This window comes from Ovis canadensis, chromosome 2 (genome assembly GCF_042477335.2).
Source record: "Ovis canadensis isolate MfBH-ARS-UI-01 breed Bighorn chromosome 2, ARS-UI_OviCan_v2, whole genome shotgun sequence".
Taxonomy (NCBI): Eukaryota; Metazoa; Chordata; class Mammalia; order Artiodactyla; family Bovidae; genus Ovis; species Ovis canadensis.
Genome location: NC_091246.1, coordinates 209,918,008 through 209,939,359, shown reverse-complemented (window position 1 = coordinate 209,939,359; position 21,352 = coordinate 209,918,008). Strand labels below are relative to the sequence as shown.

At 39.6% G+C, this 21,352-nt stretch overlaps 1 long non-coding RNA gene across 3 annotated transcripts; it reads left to right on the top strand.

Annotated features, from left to right (window-relative positions):
- Positions 1 to 173: 173 nt before the first annotated feature.
- On the top strand, positions 174 to 10,896 carry LOC138434127 (uncharacterized). 3 transcript variants are annotated; one of them, XR_011254655.1, is made up of 3 exons: positions 174 to 1,896; positions 4,295 to 4,376; positions 9,904 to 10,413. It is a non-coding gene; the product is annotated as an uncharacterized lncRNA (long non-coding RNA). The 3 variants fall into 3 exon arrangements; XR_011254654.1 differs by lacking the exon at positions 9,904 to 10,413 and adding an exon at positions 6,345 to 8,250 and having other exon boundaries at positions 533 to 1,896; XR_011254656.1 differs by lacking the exon at positions 9,904 to 10,413 and adding an exon at positions 10,743 to 10,896 and having other exon boundaries at positions 534 to 1,896.
- The last annotated feature ends 10,456 nt before the right edge of the window (positions 10,897 to 21,352 follow it).

Here is a 21,352-nt window from a genome sequence, read left to right as displayed (position 1 = left end):
GCTTAGTCGTGTCCGACTCTTAGCGACCGCAAGGACTGCAGCCCACCAGGCTCCTCCGTCCATGGGATTTTCCAGGCAAGAGTACTGGAGTGGGGTGCCATTGCCCTCTCCATTTACAGTTAGACTCGGGGAACTCTGAAAGTGAAAAACTTCGCTTCTGATTACTGATTTTTGAACTCCCATATATGATGTATTTTACCTTGAGAGAAATGCGGAGCTGTCTCCTGTGTTTGCCTTAAGCAATTGGAATTTGGGAAATGCTAGCCACTAGACTTTACTCCCCGATCGCGTGCCTTGATGTGAAGTCCTCAGAGTGCCATGACTCTCAGTTTATCTGGAAACGCTCATAACCGTAATCTTCTCTGGCCAAACTGATTTTTATAAACTAGATGTTCAAATATATGTGGGCCATTCCCATTTTTGCTGCAAGGACTCTAGTATGCTTAGACTTTATGTCCCTGTTTTAGTATAATTTGCTTTTCTGGGTCTTTTCAGTTTCAGTACCTCAGTTATTCCACCAGTGTGGCTTCCAATAGGAATAAAATTTCCTTCCCACTTCCCAGGCCCTGTAGGCAGATTGCTTATAAATGTTCAGTTGGCAACATGTTGAAAGGTTTTCCAGTAGTCATGTTTGGATGTCAGAGTTGGACTATAAAGAAAGCTGAGCGCCGAAAAATTGATGCATTTGAACTGTGGTGTTGGAGAAGACTCTTGAGAGTCCCTTGGACTGCAAGGAGATCCAACAAGACCATCCTAAAAGAGATCAGTTCTGAATATTCATTAGGAAGATCTTACTGATCCAGGAATCGAACCAGGGTCTCCTAAATTGCAGGTGGATTCTTTACCAACTGAGCTATCAGGGAAGCTCATTCTAGTAAGAAGAAACAGAAAATACATAAATATCTAGTGTAGTAGATGATATAGATAGTACAGAGGAAAAGCAGGAGAGAAGTAGATGTTTTAGGGTAGTCAGGAAAGGCTTCATTAAGAAGATTACATTTGAATAAATGAGGACACATAGAGGAAAAGAGGCAAACAGAACAGCATATTCAAAGTCACCAAGGCGAGAGGGTGCCTTCCCTTGGTACATTCTCAAAACTGTAGGACCAGTATTGGAGTGACTCCAAATGACCTAATGAATTAGAATTCTTATCAATGTAACAACGAGTATATTTGTTGGTTTTCAGTGCTGGTCATATGATATAGTCTTCATAAGAAACTTGGGCAGTAGATACTCTTATTGTAAGCATCATTTTCCTTCTCAGAAAAGTTAAGTAACCCAACCCAAGTTTTTCCCTTATCATACCCATGGGCCTTATGTAAATCAAATGCATCTGTTTCAATTGAGTTCCTATCTAGGTCCATTCTAGGGTTTCGTGAACATTGAGACACAAACTCTGGGGACTACTCTCTCCAGAGAACACAAAGGTGATCTGTATTCTGGTGACAAACCAGTCTAAGGATGAGCATTCCCTCTAACTAATCAGCTCTGAATACATGGCCAGAATTGAGTTTCTGAAATTAAAAGATGTTTGCTCCTTAGAAGAAAAGCTGTGACCAACCTAGACAGCATATTAAAAACCTGAGACATTACTTTGCCAACAAAGGTCCATCTAGTCAAGACTATGGTTTTTCCAGTAGTCACGTATGGATGTGAGAGTTGGACCATAAAAAAACCTGAGCGCCGAAGAACTGATGCTTTTGAACTGTGGTGTTGGAGAAGACTCTTGAGAGTCCCTTGGACTGCAAGGAGATACAACAAGTCCATCCTAATGGATATCAGTCCTAAGTTTTCATTGGAAGGACTGATGCTGAAGCTGAGACTCCAATACTTTGGCCACCTGATGCGAAGAGCTGACTCATTTGAAAAGATCCTGATGCTGGGAAAGATTGAAGGTGGGTGGAGAAGGGGACAACAGAGGATGAGATGGTTGGGTGGCATCACCGACTCAATGGACATGAGTTTGAGTAAACTCTGGGAGTTGGTGATGGACAGGGAGGCCTGGAGTGCTGCAGTCTATGGGGTTGCAAAGAACCGGACACTACTGAGTGACTGAACTGAACTGACTTGTAAAGCTAAGGTCCGAATCCTAAACCACATCTTAATATGGGCCCAGGCAGACCATCAGCTGGCATTTACCTTTGACATTACCATTTCTGTTTTAATTTCTACATTCCTTGCCTGCAGGGAGCTTACTATTTTTTCAAAAATAAGACCTATGTGTGTTAAACAATTATAAAATTCTAAAAGATAAATAATTTTTGATATACCTACTACATACTAGATCATATATTTTGTTTTGGTCATTCAAAGACATGAAGTACATAATCCTTGCTGTGAAGGAGCCTATGATTGGTGGAGAAAGACAATTAATACAATATAAAAATGATACAACAGAAGTAAGCAAGAGTCTAAAGCTCAGTCTTGCTTCTTACTACTTATAGGTCTTTGGGTCCTTGAGTAAATGATTTAACTTCTTTGGTACTTTTTTTGTGTGTGTATAAAATAAGAATAACATTTACCTTACAGAGTTTTTGTGACTGTTAAATAAGATAATATTTTTGTTTGACATAAATGCTCAGTAAATGGCCTTTGTTACCATGCAATTCAGTTAAGTTAAAATAATAATTCAGATAGACTAGTGGAGGGAGATGTCAAGAAGGAAACTAAAGAAATGTGAAACTAAATTGACACTGACTGCTTCTACTAAGGATAAGTGGACATACTGCATCCCCCTGATAGGAAATAAACATACACACATGAAACGGAGCAGAACCATATGGTGCTTGCCCCCCACCATGTCCTCTGCCTGCCTTTTGCCCGTGGAAAACTTTAGTCAAAGAATAAGTTTAATCAGAGAAGTAAGAAATGCTGAAACACAGGAAAACCAGCAAAGAAGACTAAATAATAATGTAGTCATTAAGCATGGTCATGGATCTTCAGTTCTTTCTCAAGGGCTGTAGATAATATTCTGAGCCATATCCTGTGAGCTGTCTTATGGATACTAAAACCTCAGGTGGAGAAGTTAATTACCTGATGACCAGACTGTACCCAGGACCTGAGCTGCCACAATTCTGAGAATTGACTGCAAAGAAATGGGAACAAGTGCACCCAGGAACTAAAGATTAACTGTACCTAAAACAACCAAGATGATGGTAGTCAGACCAGTGATGACCAATTTGAAGATGACTGTTAGAGATGACTGTGCTGTTTCTGCATGTAACCATCTCCCCACACTCTGTCTATAAAAGTTCTCACCCTCTTCTTGTGGGCGGGTGGGGGGGCGGTGCAGGGCAGAGTCGGCCTTTGGACAGATGTCTGTCATCCTCCACCTGCCCCTCCAGTTGCTGGCATCTGAAATAAAGCAAACTTTCCTTTCCACAATCTGACCTGTTTACTGTCTTTGAAGCAGCAAGCAGCCGGACCCCCCATGACTACCTTTCAGCACATACACCACTTTGCACACTGGAAAAACAAAAACAAAACGGGACGAAGCCAGGATCCAGCTCTGGATCCCAAATTAAATGAAACCTTGAGCTGTCCTATAACTTCCTGACTCTCAAACAAAAACAATTCTGTTTTTGACTTTTGCAGTGAGACTATCTGAAGATATGAGGGGAAGCTTTACAGATAATCGTGTGAGAAAATTGTTATTTTTCCTCTATTTACAGATTGTTAACTTGATAAACTTGGCAACTTTTTGAGTATTTTCCTTTTAATACATGTTTGTTCATTTATTCTGGTTTGTTTTGTGGTGAGCCAGCCTTTTAAATACTGGCCCCCTTAATAACTTCTTGGCAAGTAACATTTTTTTTTTTCTAAATTACTTTCTCCCTAGTCTTCTTTTGGCAGTTTCAGATTCCACTGAGAATTCCAGGTGCATTTTACCTATAAGATATGAGTACACTGCATTGCCAGAGAAGGGAACCAGTGGGCTATTTTCACTAGACATAATCTTGCTGACTCCTGAGTTCACTCTCATGTGAGAACAGAGTTTACTTGGACTAAATCTCTGGGTTTCTGGTTCTGTGTTTCTAGTTAGTGGTAAAGTCTGATGTAGTTCTGGTTTTGATTTGTGTACAACTGGTAGCAGAAACATTAAATCTGGCATTTAGTTGTTTATGATATAACCAGTCTACGCCAGATGGCAGACAGCCAGAGGGAATCTGGTCATGATTGGGTAGCAGAAGTCAAAGTATCTTGCTTTTTATGTTGAGTTTTTTTTTTTTAAAATTCTTGTTGGTTTTTCTATTTGTTTGGTTTGGCACTCTGTATTGTTTTTCTTGTTTGTAGGTCATTATGAATTACAGAACTGAAATTAATGTATCTGTGAAGAGAAAGTTTTTTTGAAGTTTGGAACTGCTATAACCAACTGGTGAGTACTGTGTTCTGTTTCCTTTCAACCCGTGGCTAAGGTTGAACTATGACTACTGGTTTACTTTTCTGTATGAATGAAAAAAAGCCTTTTCCTTCCCTGCAAAAAGTTTAGATAGCTTTTATGGTGGTTAATTTGTATTTCTGTATCTATTGCTGTCTACCCTTTCTCTAAAAACTATTACAGATTAATTGGTGGTAAAAATCTGTCATTAGTATGCAATCAGGAAAATCACCATCAAAGGGGAGAAAATGTATACAATGAAAGAAAAACTGGGTGAATTCCCTTCCCTGGTGGTCTAGTGGTTAGGACTCTGTGCTTTTACTGCTGAGGGTGTGGGTTTAATCCCTGGTTGAGGAACAAAGGGAGATTGCAACCCCACGAATTGCAGCACACGAGGCCTCCCTGTCCATCACCAACTCCCAGAGTTTACTCAAACCCATGTCCATTGAGTCAGTGATGTCATCCAACTATCTCATCCTCTGTCGTCCCTTTCTCCTCCAGCCCTCAATCTTTTCCCAGTATCAGGGTCTTTTCAAATGAGTCAGCTCTTCCCATCAGGTGGCCAAAGTACTGGAGGTTCAGCTTCAATATCAGTCCTTCTAATGAACACCCAGGACTCATCTCCTTTAGGATGGACTGGTTGGATCTCCTTGCAGTCCCAGGGACTCTCAAGAGTCTTCTCCAACAGCACAGTTCAAAAGCATCCATTCTTTGACACTCAGCTTTCTTTAGAGTCCAACTCTTACATCCATACATGACCACTGGAAAAACCTTAGCTTTGACTAGATGGACCTTTGCTGGCAAAGTAATGTCTCTGCTTTTTAATATGCTGTCTAGGTTGGTCATAACTTTCCTTCCAAGGAGTAAGTGTCTTTTAATTTCATGGCTGCCATCACCATCTGCAGTGATTTTGGAGCCCAGAAAAATAAACTAAGCCACTGTTTCCACTGTTTCCCCATCTATTTGTCATGAAGTGATGGGACCTGATGCCATGATCTTAGTTTAGCCCATATACTTTGGCTGTAATAAATTGTAAGCATGAGTATAACAGCTGTCAGTAAATTCTGTGAGTCCTTCTAGTGAATTATCTGAGGGTGGTTTTGGGAACCCTCTCAACTTGCAGCTAGTGTCTGAAGTGAGGGCAATCTTGTGGAGGACTGAGTACTCTCTAAACGGGACAGATGACTCTAAACTCTTCAGTTTGGCTAACTTCAGGCATATAGATTTATAATAAAGAAAAGAATCAGTTTAAAATGGATTCAAAGTATAGGAATGAATAAGTATATGAATGTGTGATAGAATGGAAATCTAAATAGAGGACTTACTGTTTAAGGCTTGTCTGGAATTTCACCATCTCCTGAGAAATCTAAAGGGTTCTGGAGGCATGACTTTTTCTCTCCCCTTTCTTGAAAGTAAATAGGAAACTCCCATAAGTGAGTGAAGTCGCTCAGTCGTGAGCGACTCTTTGTGACCCTATAGACTGTAGCCTACCAGGCTCCTCTGTCCATGGGATTTTCCAGGCAATAGTACTGGAGTGGATTGCCATTTCCTTCTCCAGGGAATCTTCCCAACCCATGGCTTGAACCCGGGTCTCTCGCATTGTAGACAGATTCTTTACCGTCTGAGCCACCAGGGAAGTCAGGAAACTCCCATATAAATATACAAATGAACTAAGTCAAGTTGTGAGGGAGAGCTACAGGTATAAACAAAGTATTAATAAATCCTATAGTTATGCCCCTGGATTAATCCATAACCTAGATTAATCCAAACAAATATTACAAAACACAGTGCATGACTTGGGGAGAGATCCAGTGAGAATATTCTTCAGAAACCCCTTGCTTGCCCAAGATTTCAGTAAGATTCTACTAATTTGTGTGTGTGTGAAATATTTTCTGAGTAAAGATGTTAGTATACTCTTGCCTAGCTCCAGAATAAAAGTATTAAAAATTATCTTAAATTTAACAGGGCCTCTGTTTCAGACAGAAAAAGCATCTGCCTACAACTCAGGAGACCTGGGTTTGATCCCTGGGTCGGGAAGACCCCCTGGAGAAGGAAATGGCAACCCATTCCAGTACTCTTGCCTTGAAAATCCCATGGACAGAGGAGCCTGGTAGGCTATACAGTCCATGGGGTTGCAAAGAGTCGGACACAACTGAGAAACTTCACTTTCACTGTTTTATTTGGCTTACAGAGATTAATAGTTACTTATATGACTTACATTCATATTGTCTCCTCTGATAAGTTTTTAATTATGGTCCTTCTCCAATTCAAATCCCAAATTCAAAATGATAAAACTGTTCAGATGACTTTTATACCTAAGCCTTACTTGAAGTTTCCTAGATAGCAGTAGTGGGCTTCCCTGGTGGCTCAGCTGGAAAAGAATCCACCTGCAACACAGGAGACCCCAGTCTGATTCCTGGTTCAGAACAATCCCCTGGAGAAGGGATAGTGAGACAGAGAGGGAAGAACTGTGTAAAATCTTAATGATTTTTGAATCTGGATGATGTATGAGATTTTTGAATCTGGATATTTGGGCTAGAGATAAGGTGGCTGACTGAGATACTATTTGAGTTTCATGGGAAATAGATGGGGAAACAGTGGAAACAATGTCAGACTTTATTTTGGGGGGCTCCAAAATCACTGCAGATGGTGATTGCAGCCAGGAAATTAAGAGACACTTGCTCCTTGGAAGAAAAGTTATGACCAACCTAGATAGCATATTGAAAAGCAGAGACATTACTTTGCCAACACAGGTCTGTCTAGTCAAGGCTATGGTTTTTCCAGTGGTCATGTATGGGTGTGAGAGTTGGACTGTGAAGAAAGCTGAGTGCCGAAGAATTGATGCTTTTGAACTGTGGTGTTGGAGAAGACTCTTGAGAGTCCCTTGGACTGCAAGGAGATCCAACCAGTCCATTCTGAAGGAGATTAGCCCTGGGTGCTCTTTGGAAGGAATGATGCTAAAGCTGAAACTCCAGTACTTTGGCCACTTCATGCAAAGAGTTGACTCATTGGAAAAGATTCTGATGCTGGAAGGGATTGGGGGCAGGAGGAGAAGGGGACGACAGAGGACGAGATGGCTGGATGGCATCACTGACTCAATGGACGTGAGTTTGAGTGAACTCCGGGAGTTGGTATTGGACACGGAGGCCTGGTGTGCTGCAATTCATGGGGTCGCAAAGAGTCGGACACGACTGAGCGACTGAACTGAACTGAACTGAACTGAAATAGATAGAAATGTTCCAAGTGAAATGAACTAGGACGGAGATAGGATTCTCTTCTAGTCAGTGATTGCATTAATCACTTTTTTAAATAGTCCAAATTTTATGGTGACCTTAAGGACCAAGGGAAGGCTGCCCCTCCCTGTTTAATTCCTAGAGATAGTAAAGGACTTGCTTGGGAACAGACAAGCCAGTCAATCCTGAGTCCACAGCCCCACCCATCTCCTTTCATCAGGCTGTTGCAGTTCAGGATGCTACCATCCTGCCTTAAATCACTCCCAGGCCAGATATGGGACACAAACACCTAGGGACCACCCCTGCAGTTCTCTACCAAAATCAAACTGTCCAATCCTAAACCTGCTCAGCTTGCTTACCCTGCCTCACCCTTTCCTTCCTGTGAAAACCACAATAAGGTCTTTTGCCCATGCTTTCCCCTCACTCCTGTGCCTCACGGTGCTTCCGCATGTGGTCCTGTGTGGTGTGCCATGTCTCCTGCTTCTAGGGATCTATGAGTATACAAACTTCTTCCTTTATGACAGTCATTTTCGTCTGCATGTTGCAAAAAGTCAGACAGGACTGAGCGACTGAACAACATCTTGCTATACCTGATTAAAACGAATCCTAAAACAAAAAAAAGACACAAAAGAAACAAACAAATCTGGAGCATATTTTAAAACAAGCATGTCCTTCCCAAAATAAAACCATACTTTATTCTTGCCTGGGAAGGAGCCTGGTAGGCTAGGCTATAGTCAATGGGGTACCAGACATGACTTTGCAACTAAACCCCCGCTTCTCTGGTGGCTCAGTGGTAAAGAATCCACCTGCCAATGCAGGAGGCACGGGTTCAGTCCCTAATCCATGATAGATCTCACATGCTGTGGAGTGACTAAGCCCAAGCGCCACAAGCACTGAACCTGTTCTCTAGAACCTGGGATCTGCAACTACTAAACCCTTGTGCCCTAGAGCCAGTGCTCCACAAGAGATTAGCCCCCACTTGCCACAAGTAAAGAAAAGCCTATGCAGCAACAAAGACCCAGCAAAGCTAAAAATAAGTAAGTAAATAAAATTAAAACAAAAACATACCATAGAGTGTAAGCTCAGGGAGAGAAGACACTTTATGGTTTTGTTTCCTTGCCATGCCATGTGGCATGCAGGAACTCACTGTCTCCTGACCAGGGGTGGGAACCACATCCCCTGCAGTGGAAGTGCAGAGTCTTAACTGCTGGAGCGCCAGGGAAGTACGGGGTGGACTTTGTTTTGTTCTCTGCTTGAAGTGGAACACTACTGCGGAACAAACAAAAAAACTCCAAAAACCTATGTGGCATTTACAGAGCAGGTGGGTTGCAACAAACTTAGTATTAGTGGCTGAAAAGATGGTTAGCCAGGAGATGCAGCAGCAGCACATTTTGCAACATTGTTGCCTGAGGTTACTTGAGCAGCAGACCATGTGTCTACCCAGTCCTGGGTGACCAAAAGAGAAAACAGAAATTTAATAGAGGTTATTTTTAGTGGTGTGTGCAAGATATTATAAGAAAGAGATGAGATCAGGAAAGAATTCTTTCATGGGATTGTAGGAAATAGAAGAAAACCAAGGCAAAAATTTAGAGCCTTGCAAGTAAAAGCTGTGGCTACTTCTAGACTTCCATAGCAAGAGATAAGAAGTCTTTGAGCTTTTTCTTTTCCTCTTCCTCTTTTCCCTTCACTTTCTCTTCTTTTTTCTCTCTTTTCCTTCTGGAACTATGTCATTAGGTAGAGTCATTAACTAATGTCCTGGTGTTACTTGAATAGGAGTGAAGAGCCTGGGGTGAGAAGGATGTCCTATAGAGGGGAGGGTTAGAAAGGGATGCCAGAACTTGGGACTTCCCTGGTGGTCCAGTGGCTAAGACTCCACACTCCCAATGCAGGGGTCTCAGGTTCGATCCTTGGTCAGCGAAGTATTTCCCACATGCTGCAACTAAGACCTGGCCCAGTCAAATAAATACTTTAAAAAAAAGATGTCAGAACTTGGGAGGGAGACTTCCCTGTGGATGACTACCCAGTGCAGGATATTAGAGCTTGAGGGGCATGAGGGCATCCTTGTAGGGTAGCAGGCTGTTGTGAGGTATCAGAACCACATGAGGGGTTGACCTACCCCCAGAGAAGGAGACCTTCATGTGTTTACCCAGTGGGATTTCAGAATTGCTGTGGCCCAGTGAATACTGTGTGTCTTCAGTTTTTCCTTGTTCTGATTAAAAATGTTTTTCACAGTCTTCAGTCTTCCTTGAGTTACCAGTGGGTGTGTCTGGGAAGATGACTTATCTTTTTAGTTCATAGGTCATTGGACCATAAAGAGTCATATCTGAGCCTGATGAAGAAAACTGAACACCACCTGGAGAGCTTGGACTTTGAGCTGGATGTATTTACTGGGGAGGGCGGGGGCGGGAGGAGGGCATGGAGGAGGACTTTCAGCTGTCCTCTTGCAGAAAGCATTATCTGTACAAAGAAAAAATAGTAAACAATATATGGTGACAAAAAGAGCTGACAGTGCCACAGCCTTGCTAGCAGATGAGCGATGGCTTTTCCTTGCATTGAGTCATAGAAAACTACATACCCTAGACTCATTTGGCTGAGGCCATGTGAGTGGATTCTGGCCAACAGGATATGGGTTGAAATCATGTCCCATTTCTAGGCCTTCCTCATTCTTTCTCTTGACCATTTGAAAGCAGAGAGGATTCAATTTAGGACTCTGAGAAGACTTTGGAACAGGGTTGGTAAACTATGGCCCATAGGTCAAATCTAGCCTACTATACATTTTTGCTAATAAAGGTTTATTGGAACATTGTTGTTTAGTTGCTAAGTTGTGTCTGACTCTTTTGCAACCCCATGGACTGCAGCCCACCAGGCACCTCTGTCCATGGGATTTCCCAGGCAAGAATACTGGATTGGGTTGCCATTTCCTTCTCCAGCGGATCTTTCTGATATAGGGATCAAACTCGAATATTCTGCATTGATTCTTTACCACTGAGCCACCAGGGAAGCCCCACTGGAACATGCCCATTTATTTACATATTGTCTATAGTCGCTTTCATGACACAATGGGATCATTGAGTAGTTATGACAATATGCCCCACAAAGCCTAAAATATTTGCTATCTGTCCCTTTACAGAAAATATTTGCAGGTCTCTGCTTGAGAAGATGGTGCCATCACATGTTGATTGGAGGCAGAATTCTGAATCAAAATATAAAAAGCTGCCTGCTGAGCACCCAATTCAGGCTGTGATATGAGTGAAAAAGAAAGCTTAATTTTGTTAAGACATTGAGATCTTTGAGTTATTTGTTAGTAGTTAACTACCTTATTACTAAAATACTGCTCTCCCTGGTACCTGGCTCATAGTGTTAGCAGCTCAGTCATGTTTGACTCTTTGCGACCCCATGCACTGTAGCCCGCCAGGCTCCTCCATCCATGGGATTTTCCAGGCAAGAATACTGGAGTGGGTTGCCATTTCCTGGCTCATGCCATTTCCTGGCTCATGGCAGGAACTAAATAATTTTGTTTACAAAAGTAGTATATCCATGGTGTAAAAAACAGTCTAAATATTACCCCCCAAAAGTGACAGAATTTGAAAGTCACTGTAATCCCTCCTTGATAAAGAACTATTGTTTAGAGTTTGATGTATATCATTGTAAACTGTGTGTGTATAAGCTTACATACAAACATTAGGTGGCCTGGCATAGTGGCTTAGCCAGACTGCCAGGGTTCAAATTCCAGCTTTTTGTCTATGAATTCTTGGGTAACTTACATTACCTATTTGTCCCCCATTTTGCTTATCTTCAAATAGTGTTATCTCATAGGGTTGTTCTGAAGATTAAATGAAATAATTTATATTTCACATAGGGCATTGTCTTATAAATGGTGTTTGCTGTTGTTAGCAATAGTACTACAGTTAGCAGTGGTATAGCAGTTTTTTTTTTCTTCATAGAAATGGAAATCGTAATAAGCATACAATTTTTTTTTTTAACACTAAGTATAGCTTGGACATTTTTCCTACGTCAGTCTCTACAGATTAATCTTATTTTTAAAAATGATGGCATGTAAATCTAAGGATGTGGCATAATTGTTTTTAATCTTATCCCTCATTGATTGACATAGGTCTCTTTTGATCTAGAGACTTATGAACTAAAGGGGCAAGGTATCTGTACCCACATACTCAGAATGCCAAGGTGTAGCAAGGACTGGGTACTGGGACTGGGTATACATAATATAATAAAGTTCCTATTTGGCAAGTGGGGAAGGATGGGAAATACACAGTAGTCATTTGTCCAAGGACCCCAGATCCTTGTGGTGGGGAATATGGTCCTGTTTAGGTCTAATTCTAGTCCTTGGGAGGAACTCCCTTGTCCATTGTTCTCCAGGCTTCTTGTCGATCCATTCTGGGAGGTTTTTTGGTTATTCTTCTTGGTCATATGTGAAGTGGACATTTCATGTATTTTGGGGTAGTTTGCTCTGCTTTGTCAACCTATTTTCTGCTCATAAAATGTTGGGGCCCCAAGGTTAAGACCCTAGGGGCAGAGGGATCAACTGGGAGATTGGGATTGACATATACGTACTACTATATATATCAACTAGATAACTAATAAGGACCTGCTGTATAGCACAGGGAACTCTATTCAATACTTTTTATTTTTTTTTTATTTTTATTTTTATTTTTTAAATTTTAAAATCTTTAATTCTTACATGCATTCCCAAACATGAACCCCCCTCCCACCATATTCAATACTTTTTAATGACCTATATGGGAAAAGAATCTAAAAAGAGGGTGGATACACACACACACACACACATATATGTGTAACTGATTGACTTCGCTGTATAGCAGAAACTAACACAACACTGTAAGTCAACTATACTCCAATAAAACTAAAAAATAAAATAAAATGAAGAACAAAGTTCAAGGACTTATCTGCTTTCAAGATATCATAAAGTCTGACATGTATCAGTTAACTTACTTTTCAGCAAAGACACCAAAGCAAAAAAAAAAAAAAAGGTGTCTGAGGCTTACCTAGGCAGTGAGGATTTTCGGGGAGAAGCTGCCAGAGAAGAGGGAAGTCCAGAGAAGTGAGCCCCTACTTTGGTGTCATTTCTCACTTTGTAGAATTTGTTAACCCAAAGGTGATGACTATGGGAATGAGAAAGTAAACATAAAGCAGTGGCTGAGAGATAGGGAAGCTAAACAGAGCTCTGGGGGTGAGGGGTCAAAAACTAGAGTTCAATTGAAGGAAACGTTTTTTTCCAAGGATATGTGTGGTGGTGGTGGTTTAGTCGCTAAGTTGTGTCCAACTCTTGTGACCCCAAGGACTGTAGCCTTCCAGGCTTCTCTGTCCATGGGATTCTCCAGGCAAGAATACTGGAATGGGTTGCCATTTCCTTCTCCAGGGTATCACTTATCAAAGCTAACCATATGCTAGGCCTTAAAGCAAGTCTCAACAAACTCCAAAGCACAGAAGTTGTGTACAGAATATTCTCTGACATTAATAGAGATATTATTTGAGATAGATATTAGTAACAAAAAGATAAGTAGAAAATTACCACACATTTTGAAATTAAGGAATAAACTAAATAATCCATGAGTTAAAGAAGAAATCCCAGTGAACATAAAATATTTTTAGTTAAATAATAATGGAAATATGAAAATTATATGTCAAATTTTGTGGGAGGAAGCTGAAGCTACATATACAGTGAAACCTTTTATAGATGATGACGAATATAAAGTTAAAAATCAGTAATCTCAGTATTAACTTCAAGAAGCTAGAAAAAGAACAGATGGCGGCTCAGACGGTAAAGCGTCTGTCTACAATGCGGGAGACCCGGGTTTGAGCCCTGGGTTGGGAAGATCCCCTGGAGAAGAAAATGGCAATCCACTCCAGTACTATTGCCTGGAAAATCCCATGGATAGAGGAGCCTGGCAGGCTGCAGTCTATGGGGTTGCAAAGAGTTGGATACGACTGAGCGACTTCACTTCACTTCAAACCCAAAGAAAGCAGAAGGAAGGAAGTAGGATAAAAGCAGAAATAAAATAGCAAGAAACATACAACATAGAGAATCAAGAAATTAAAAAGTTGGTTTTTGAAATGATTGATAAAATTAATACAACTCTGATGAGACTGTTTAAGAAAAATAGAGAAAGTATAAACAAACAATATTAGGAATAAAAAGGCGGGCATCTAACTGATTTTACAGATATTAAAAAGATAACAAAATAGTTATATACTTTACATCTGATACATAATAGTTTCAGAATAAGGCTTCCCTGGTAGCTCAGCTGGTAAAGAATCCACCTGCAATGCAGGAGACGCTGGTTTGATTCCTGGGTTGGGAAGTTTCCCTAGAGAAGGGATAGGCTACCCACTCCAGTATTCTTGGGCTTCCCATGGTGGCTCAGATGGTAAAAAAAATCTGCCTGCAAAGCAGAAGATCTGGGTTGATCCCTGGGTTGGGGAGATTCATGGCAACCCACTCCAGTATTCTTCCCTGGAGAATCCCGATGGACAGAGGAGCTTGGCAGGCTACAGTCCATGAGGTTGCAAAGAGCTGGACACGACTGAGTGACTAAGCACAGCACTGTTTCAGAATAACATTGGTAACACTGTTGTTAATACTAAATTCATTTAAGATTTGTGTTTTTTGTCTCTAGAATATGGCCCATTTGCTGGGTACAATCAAATTATTGTCCTTTAAATAATTCTTTACTAATTGTTAGGTCATTAATTTCACACAGTTTAGGGTGAACTGATTTTTTAAAGAGGAAAATATAAGACATGTTACTGATACTATGTCCCAACTTTGTAATTTTTATGAGATATAGTGACTTAAGTAAAATATTTTGTTTAGAAATGCTTCCCCTTGTTAAGTTCATCTGTTTTTATCTGAGGAGGCTATTTTCCTTTTGATTTCCAAAAAAAATTTACTCTGACATTAGTCAATATTTAACAGGTTTTTAAAAATGGATTTGTTGCAATAAATACAATATACTTAAAATTTTGAAATCAGAAACAGAAAATAGGCTAGGTCCAAAAATCACTCCAAAGAGCACCTAAGTCATATTTTGACACTAAAAAGCAAGTGGAAAAGAAGTCAAATTTGTCATTCTATGTTTTTTCCCCTTTGACTCAATTTTTTTTCTCTTCCTTTTCTTAAAAGAAAAAAGAAAATTCTCTATCTTCTGACTTCTTTCCCCAGTGTGGCAATTACAGATTTCACCAGTTTCTAATTTTAGGCACTTTTTATTCATATCAAACATATAGTTTTATTGAAAAGCCTCATCTTCAGAGATAATAGGGGAATTATTAGAAAAACAGGAATAGTTGAAGTTATAAGCCTGTTGATCTGCCAATGGATGGGAAATCCTTCCACTTTGTGTTACTTTGCTCTTGCACCTGAGGCAAAAGGTACCACATTTTAACAAAGGCCATTTTCCCACCATTTCTTACTTTTACTTTTTATGCCTTTTCCAGCCCTTAAAAATGTTCCAACTAGCAATGGCTTCCACAGATAGGGCTTAATTCCCTCAAATGGCAAAGAAGTTGTTTATCCCTCACCTCAGGAATTTATTCTTGGCTGGTTTGTCCATCAATTAACATAGCTGTGGAATTCTGCTTCATCCAGAGTATCCTGCTAGTGTAGGAAAACCACTGTTGTCATTCTTTTCTGGAGAAGGGAAGGAGAGCTGGTGACAAAAAAGAATGGCCCGGGGCATGGGTACAGAATAGATTTGCAGGTAATGTTTCATTTTAATTTCTTCAAGAATTTTGTTTGAGAAACACTAAAAGATTGGTCAAAGTTCTTCCTACTTCCCAGTCTTTCCAATAGTACTTTCAGACAAGCATTCTTTAGTTTAAACTTGTTCTTCCTCTTTACACTAAACTTGGTCACTGGTTCACTGGCTTCCCCAAGCCCTGCTGTCTTCTAGGGCTAAGTTGCTTCAGTCGTGTCTGACTCTTTGCGACCCTATGGACAGCAGACTCCTAGGTTTCTCTGTCCAAGGGTTTCTCCAGGCAAGAATATTGGAGTTGGATGCCATTTCCTACTCCAGGAGATCTTCCCGACAGGCGTGTTCTTTACCCCTAGCGCCACCTAGGAAACCCACTGTCCTCTAGAGTGGCTTTAATTTTTATGTTATAATTCATTTTATAACACCCTAATCTTATATTCCTCTATCCCTTCATTTCTCAGAACACTTTAGCCACTCACTTCCAAGACCACACCCTACTCCTTGTTATAACCAAGAATTTCTCACCTCTGAAATCTTAAGACACTCTATTATTGCCATAACACACCTGAGGAATGTCAGGCCTCCTGGCAATAACTGTGGATTACCTTGTCTGTGATTCTCAAGCTGAGGAGTGAAGAAGAAAGGAACTAACTCCTAAGTGCATTCATCTGAATCTAGGAGGTTTGCTTAATTTGAAAACCTCCACAGATGACTTTGATGGGCATCCTACAGGTAGCATTTATCCTGCCCTCTCTAGCTGGGTTTAAATACTGACATGTCACTTATTTGTGTGAATTCAATCTCTCTTGCTTCTGTTTTTGCATCTATTAATATAAGATGAGGATAGTATTATCATTTACCTTATAGGATTAAGTAAAATAACAAACATATAGTACTTGAAAGAAGGTCTGCCGGTAAATAAATGTTAAGAATGATCATCATTATCAACATTTTTATGTCAGTGATTTCCAAATCTGTTATCTTCAGCATGGGTTTCTCTCAGTGCTTCAAACTGTATCAGTTGCCTGCTGGACATGTTTTCCTGAGTGACTCTGTGCACTTCACATTTACATTTAAATCTTATAATTTTTTTTCTTTTTAAATCTGTTCCTCTCCTCAAAGGTTTTCTATCAAATCTCAAAATGCATCATCACATCAAATTACCCGTCAGAATCTAATAAAGAAAAATAGTATAGATGAACTTATTTATAAAGCAGAAAGAGACACAGATGTAGAGATCAAACATTTGATACCAGGGAAAAAGGGGTGGTGGTGGAATGGATTGGGAGTCTGGGATTGACACATATACACTACCATATATAAAACAGATGACTAATGAAAACCAACTTTATAGCACAGAAAACTCTACTCAATGCTCTGTGGTTAAAAAAAAAAATGCTCTGTGGTGACCTAAATGGGAAGGAAGTCCAAAAAAGGGGGGGGATATATGTATATATAGAGTTGATTTACTTTGCTGTACAGCAGAAACTATCACAACATTGGAAAGCAACTATACTCCAGCAACTCTGGAGAAGGGCATGGCAACCCACTCTAGCATTCCTGCCTGGAAAATCCCATGGACAGAGGAGGCTGGCAGCCTACAGTCCATGGGGTCACAAAGAACTGGACATGATTAAAGTGACTTAGCACACATACTCCAATTTAAAAAAAAGAATCTAATCAATTTCCAAAACCTGTTGGTTGTATCATATCCATTTCCCTCTCTACTACCACTGATCTGATTTTCTGTCATTCTCTTTTTTTTCTTCTTGACTACTGCTGCAGTTTCCTTATTTCCCTCTTATTTTGTCTATTTTTCACACTGCAAGCCTATTGCTTCCACTGATTAGAAACACTTTATGCCTCCCACACCCCTTCACTGCCAACATTATGCCTTTCAGGTTTAAGTCCAAATTTCTTAAAATGGTTTACTAGGCTTACTTTTTGGAGAAGGAAATGGTAAACCACTCCACTGTTCTTGCCTGGAGAACAGGCAAGATGGGGGAGCCTGGTGGGCTGCCGTCTATGGGGTCTCACAGAGTCGGACGCGACTGAAGTGACTTAGCAGCAGCAGCAGCATCAGGCTTACTTTACTAGATTTATGGGCCCTTACTTTCCTTTTTGGTGTTTTCTTCTAACTCCTTCTTTCCAAACCATGCTCCTACTATAGAGAACTTGCAATGCTTGCTTCTTTATGTCCTGTCATTTGTCTAGGCTAGGGAAAACCTTTACTTCCCTTCTTCTAGATCAAAATATAGTCTTTGGACTACTGGAGGACCTGGGACTTTTACGGAGGTCTGCAAGGTCAAGATGGTTTTCATAATATTAAGACATTATTTCCTTTTTCCATTGTGTGGACATAGGCACTAATAGTGCAAAACCAATGGTTTGTAAAACTTTTGGCATTTTAGCATGAATCAAGACAGTGACACCAACTGTACTATTATCCATTGTATTCCTCACTGTGATGCACTTAAAGTTTCACTTGAGAATGTCATTGATGAAACAGTAAATTAATTATAGTAGGCTAATTAATGGCATCCCAAAGATGTCTACTTCCTAATCCCTGAAACCTGTGAATATGTTATTTCACTTGGCAAAGAAATATTTTGCTGATGTGATTTAAATTAAGGATCTTGATAGGGTGGCTACCCTGGATTATCTGGGTAGTTCAGTGTAATCCTAAGAGTTGTTTAAAGAGGGAGACAAAAGGGTCAAAGTTAGAGGAGATGTGATCACAGAAGCTAAGGAGAGAGAGAGAGGGAGAAGGGGAGAGAGGAAGGGAGTTGTGAAAGATCCAGCTAGGCCCTGAAGATGGAGGAAGGGGCCATGAACTAAAGAATGCAGGCGGTCTCTAGAAGTTGGAGAAGAAAATAAATTCTCCCCGGGACTTCCCTGGTGGTTCAGGGCTAGGATTCCACATTTCCACTGTATGAGGCATGGGTTCAGTCCCTAGTAGGGGAACTAAGATCCCTCATCATGGCCAAAACAAAACACCTCACAATTCTCCTCAAGAGCCTCCAGAAGATATTGACTCAGCAACACCCTGAGTTTAGGATTTCTGACTTTCAGAACTATATGTTAAATAAATCTATATTGTTGTAAGCCATGAAGTTTGTGGGAATTTCTTACAGCAGCAATAGGAAACAAACATTAATTTTGCTAAGTTTTAATACTTGAGATGGTGACTGTAGCCATGAAATAAACAGACGCTTACTCCTTGGAAGAAAAGTTATGACCAACCTAGACAGCATATTAAAAAGCAGAAACATTACTTTGCCAAAAAAGCTTTGTCTAGTCAAGGCAATGGTTTTTCCAGTAGTCATGTATGGATGTGAGAGTTGGACTATAAAGGAAGCTGAGTGCCGAAGAATTGATGCTTTTGAACTGTGGTGTTGGAAAAGACTCTTGAGAGGCCCTCGGACTGCAAGGAGAGCCAACCAGTCCATCCTAAAGGAAATCAGTTGTGAATATTCATTGGAAGGATTGATGCTGAAGCTGAAACTCCAATACTCTGGCCACCTGATGCGAAGAACTGACTCATTTGAAAAGACCCTGATGTTGGGAAAGATTGAAGGCAGGAGGAGAAGTGAACAACAGAGGATGAGATGGTTGGATGGCATCACCAACTCAATGGACTTGAGTTTGGGTAAACTCCGGGAGTTGGTGATGGACAGGGAGGTCTGGCATGCTTCAGTCCATGGGGTCACAAAGAGTTGGACACGACTGAGAGACTGAACTGAACTGAATGCTGGAGTAATGTTTAAAAAATATACTATGTGAAGAAAAGCAGTCTTTTCTGTTCCATAAGGTGGCTATATGTAGGGAAAAAAAAGCTCACAAGAGATTGAGTTATAAGCTTATTCAGCTGTTTTAAAAAAAGGAACAGTATTTTTTTTGTCAGAATGAATGACAGGTCAATAATGGTTATTCATTATTGGAATAACCAATGGAAATATAGCAGACATTTTCTCAAAAAATGAACAGATGAGCCTAACACTTAAAGAAAACAACTGACAATGACAAAATTTGACCTTTCACACAAAAATTAGCATTTTAGAAAAATTGTATTCATCACTGTGAATTTGACAGTTTCTCAGTATTTAAAGACTTTTTCTTATGTCTGTGAAAATAATATGATCTTTATATATTATATAATGAAGTGTGTCAACATTTAGGAAACCTGTATAACTCAGCAAATCAATGTTTTTCTAAATGACCAACCCACCATGTTACAAAATTATTCATGGAAAAAAGACCTTCCTGAAGTGTAAGACAAACCAATGGATTTTTACTGTAACAGAGTACAAAAAGTTCATTGATACAGTTTCAAATTCTACATTTCAATTAAGAAACTATGTCAAGTTTGGTGTGCTACTGAAGAAAATATTACGTTTAGCTACTAATATAGTCTTCTCCCTTCCCCCAATTACATACATGCCTGTATGAGGTTGGATTTTTTTTGTTACATATTTCGACCAACCACAACCAGTATGGTAACAATTGAATGAAATAGTATATATAACTATCCTGCTGTCTCCTACAAATCAGGCATTAAGGAAATTAAAGATACTTGCAAAAATGAAATACATTGTGACTCTACTCACTAGTTATTTTTTGTTTTTGGAAAATATGGTCGTTTTTCATACAAATATGTTATTTATGCTAATATATAAAGGATTTATTATCTTTCAATGAGTTAATAGTTTAAAATTTTGTTTTAATTTTTAATATGGTAAATATCAATAGATATAACACACAAAGGAAAACTCTTTAGAGTCTTCAATCAATTTCAAAGTTTAAAGAAGTCCTATGATCAAAACGTTTTAAGACCAATGCTCTAGCCTATTTCAACTTCCCCTCTGGATTTTAATTTAGATTTTAAAGTTTTATTAAAAATCTTTTTTTTCAAATAAAAAAATTTTTTTTTCAAATAAAAAAATTTGGGGGGGAAGCTGTTCATGACAATCGTTATTGGATGTGAAAATCCTATATACTCCTTTAATAATACACTATACTTCATTTATTAGCATTGTATTTTTTGCTTTATATAATAGTTTGAGAAATACAATTAACATATCATACAGCTCACCTATTTATACAATTGGTAGTTTTTCAGTATATTTACAGAGCTATACAATCATCACTCAATTTTAAAGCACTTTGATCACCCCCTGCAAAAAAAACTTTGCCCTTTAATACTCACTCCCCATTTCCCTTCAATTCTCCAGCCCTAGTAGAATTCACTGAAGCAGTAGCCTACTAATCTATTTTCTGTATCTATAGACTTACCTGTTCTGGATACGTCATATAAACAGAATCATACTTTGGAACTGGCTTCTTTCACTTAGCATAATGTTTTCAAGTTTCATCCACCTTGTATGAGCACTTCATTCCTTTCCTTTTGTGCCTAATAACTTTTCTTTGTATAGCTATACCACTTTTGGTTATCCATTAGTCAGCTAATGCACATTTGGGTTCTTTTTCTACTATGAATATGGCTGCTGTGCATATTTGTGTACGTTTTTGTGTGAACATATGTCCTCAATTCCTTGGGTGTATATCTATTAGAATTACTGGGTCATGGTAATTTTATACATAATAGTTTGAGGAAGGCAGGAATGTTTTTCAAATGAAGTGTTTTCCAGAGCATTTTATGCTCCCATTAAGTACAGTACAACAGTTCCAATTTCTTCAGAACTTATTTTTCTTTTCAGTTATAGACATATATCCTAAAGGATCTGAAACGTTATCTCATTGTGGTTCTAATTTGCATTTCCATGACGGCAAATGATGTTGAGCATCTTTTCATGTCCATTCGTCTATCTTCTTTACAGAAATTTCTATTCAGATAGTTTGTCCATTTTTTAATTGGACTGTCTTTTAATTGTTGAATTATAATAGTTCTTTATGTATTCTTTAGGGCTTCTCTGGTGGCTCAGATGTTAAAGCGTCTGCCTGCAATGCAGGAGACCTGGGTTTGATCCCTGGGTCGGGAAGATCCCCT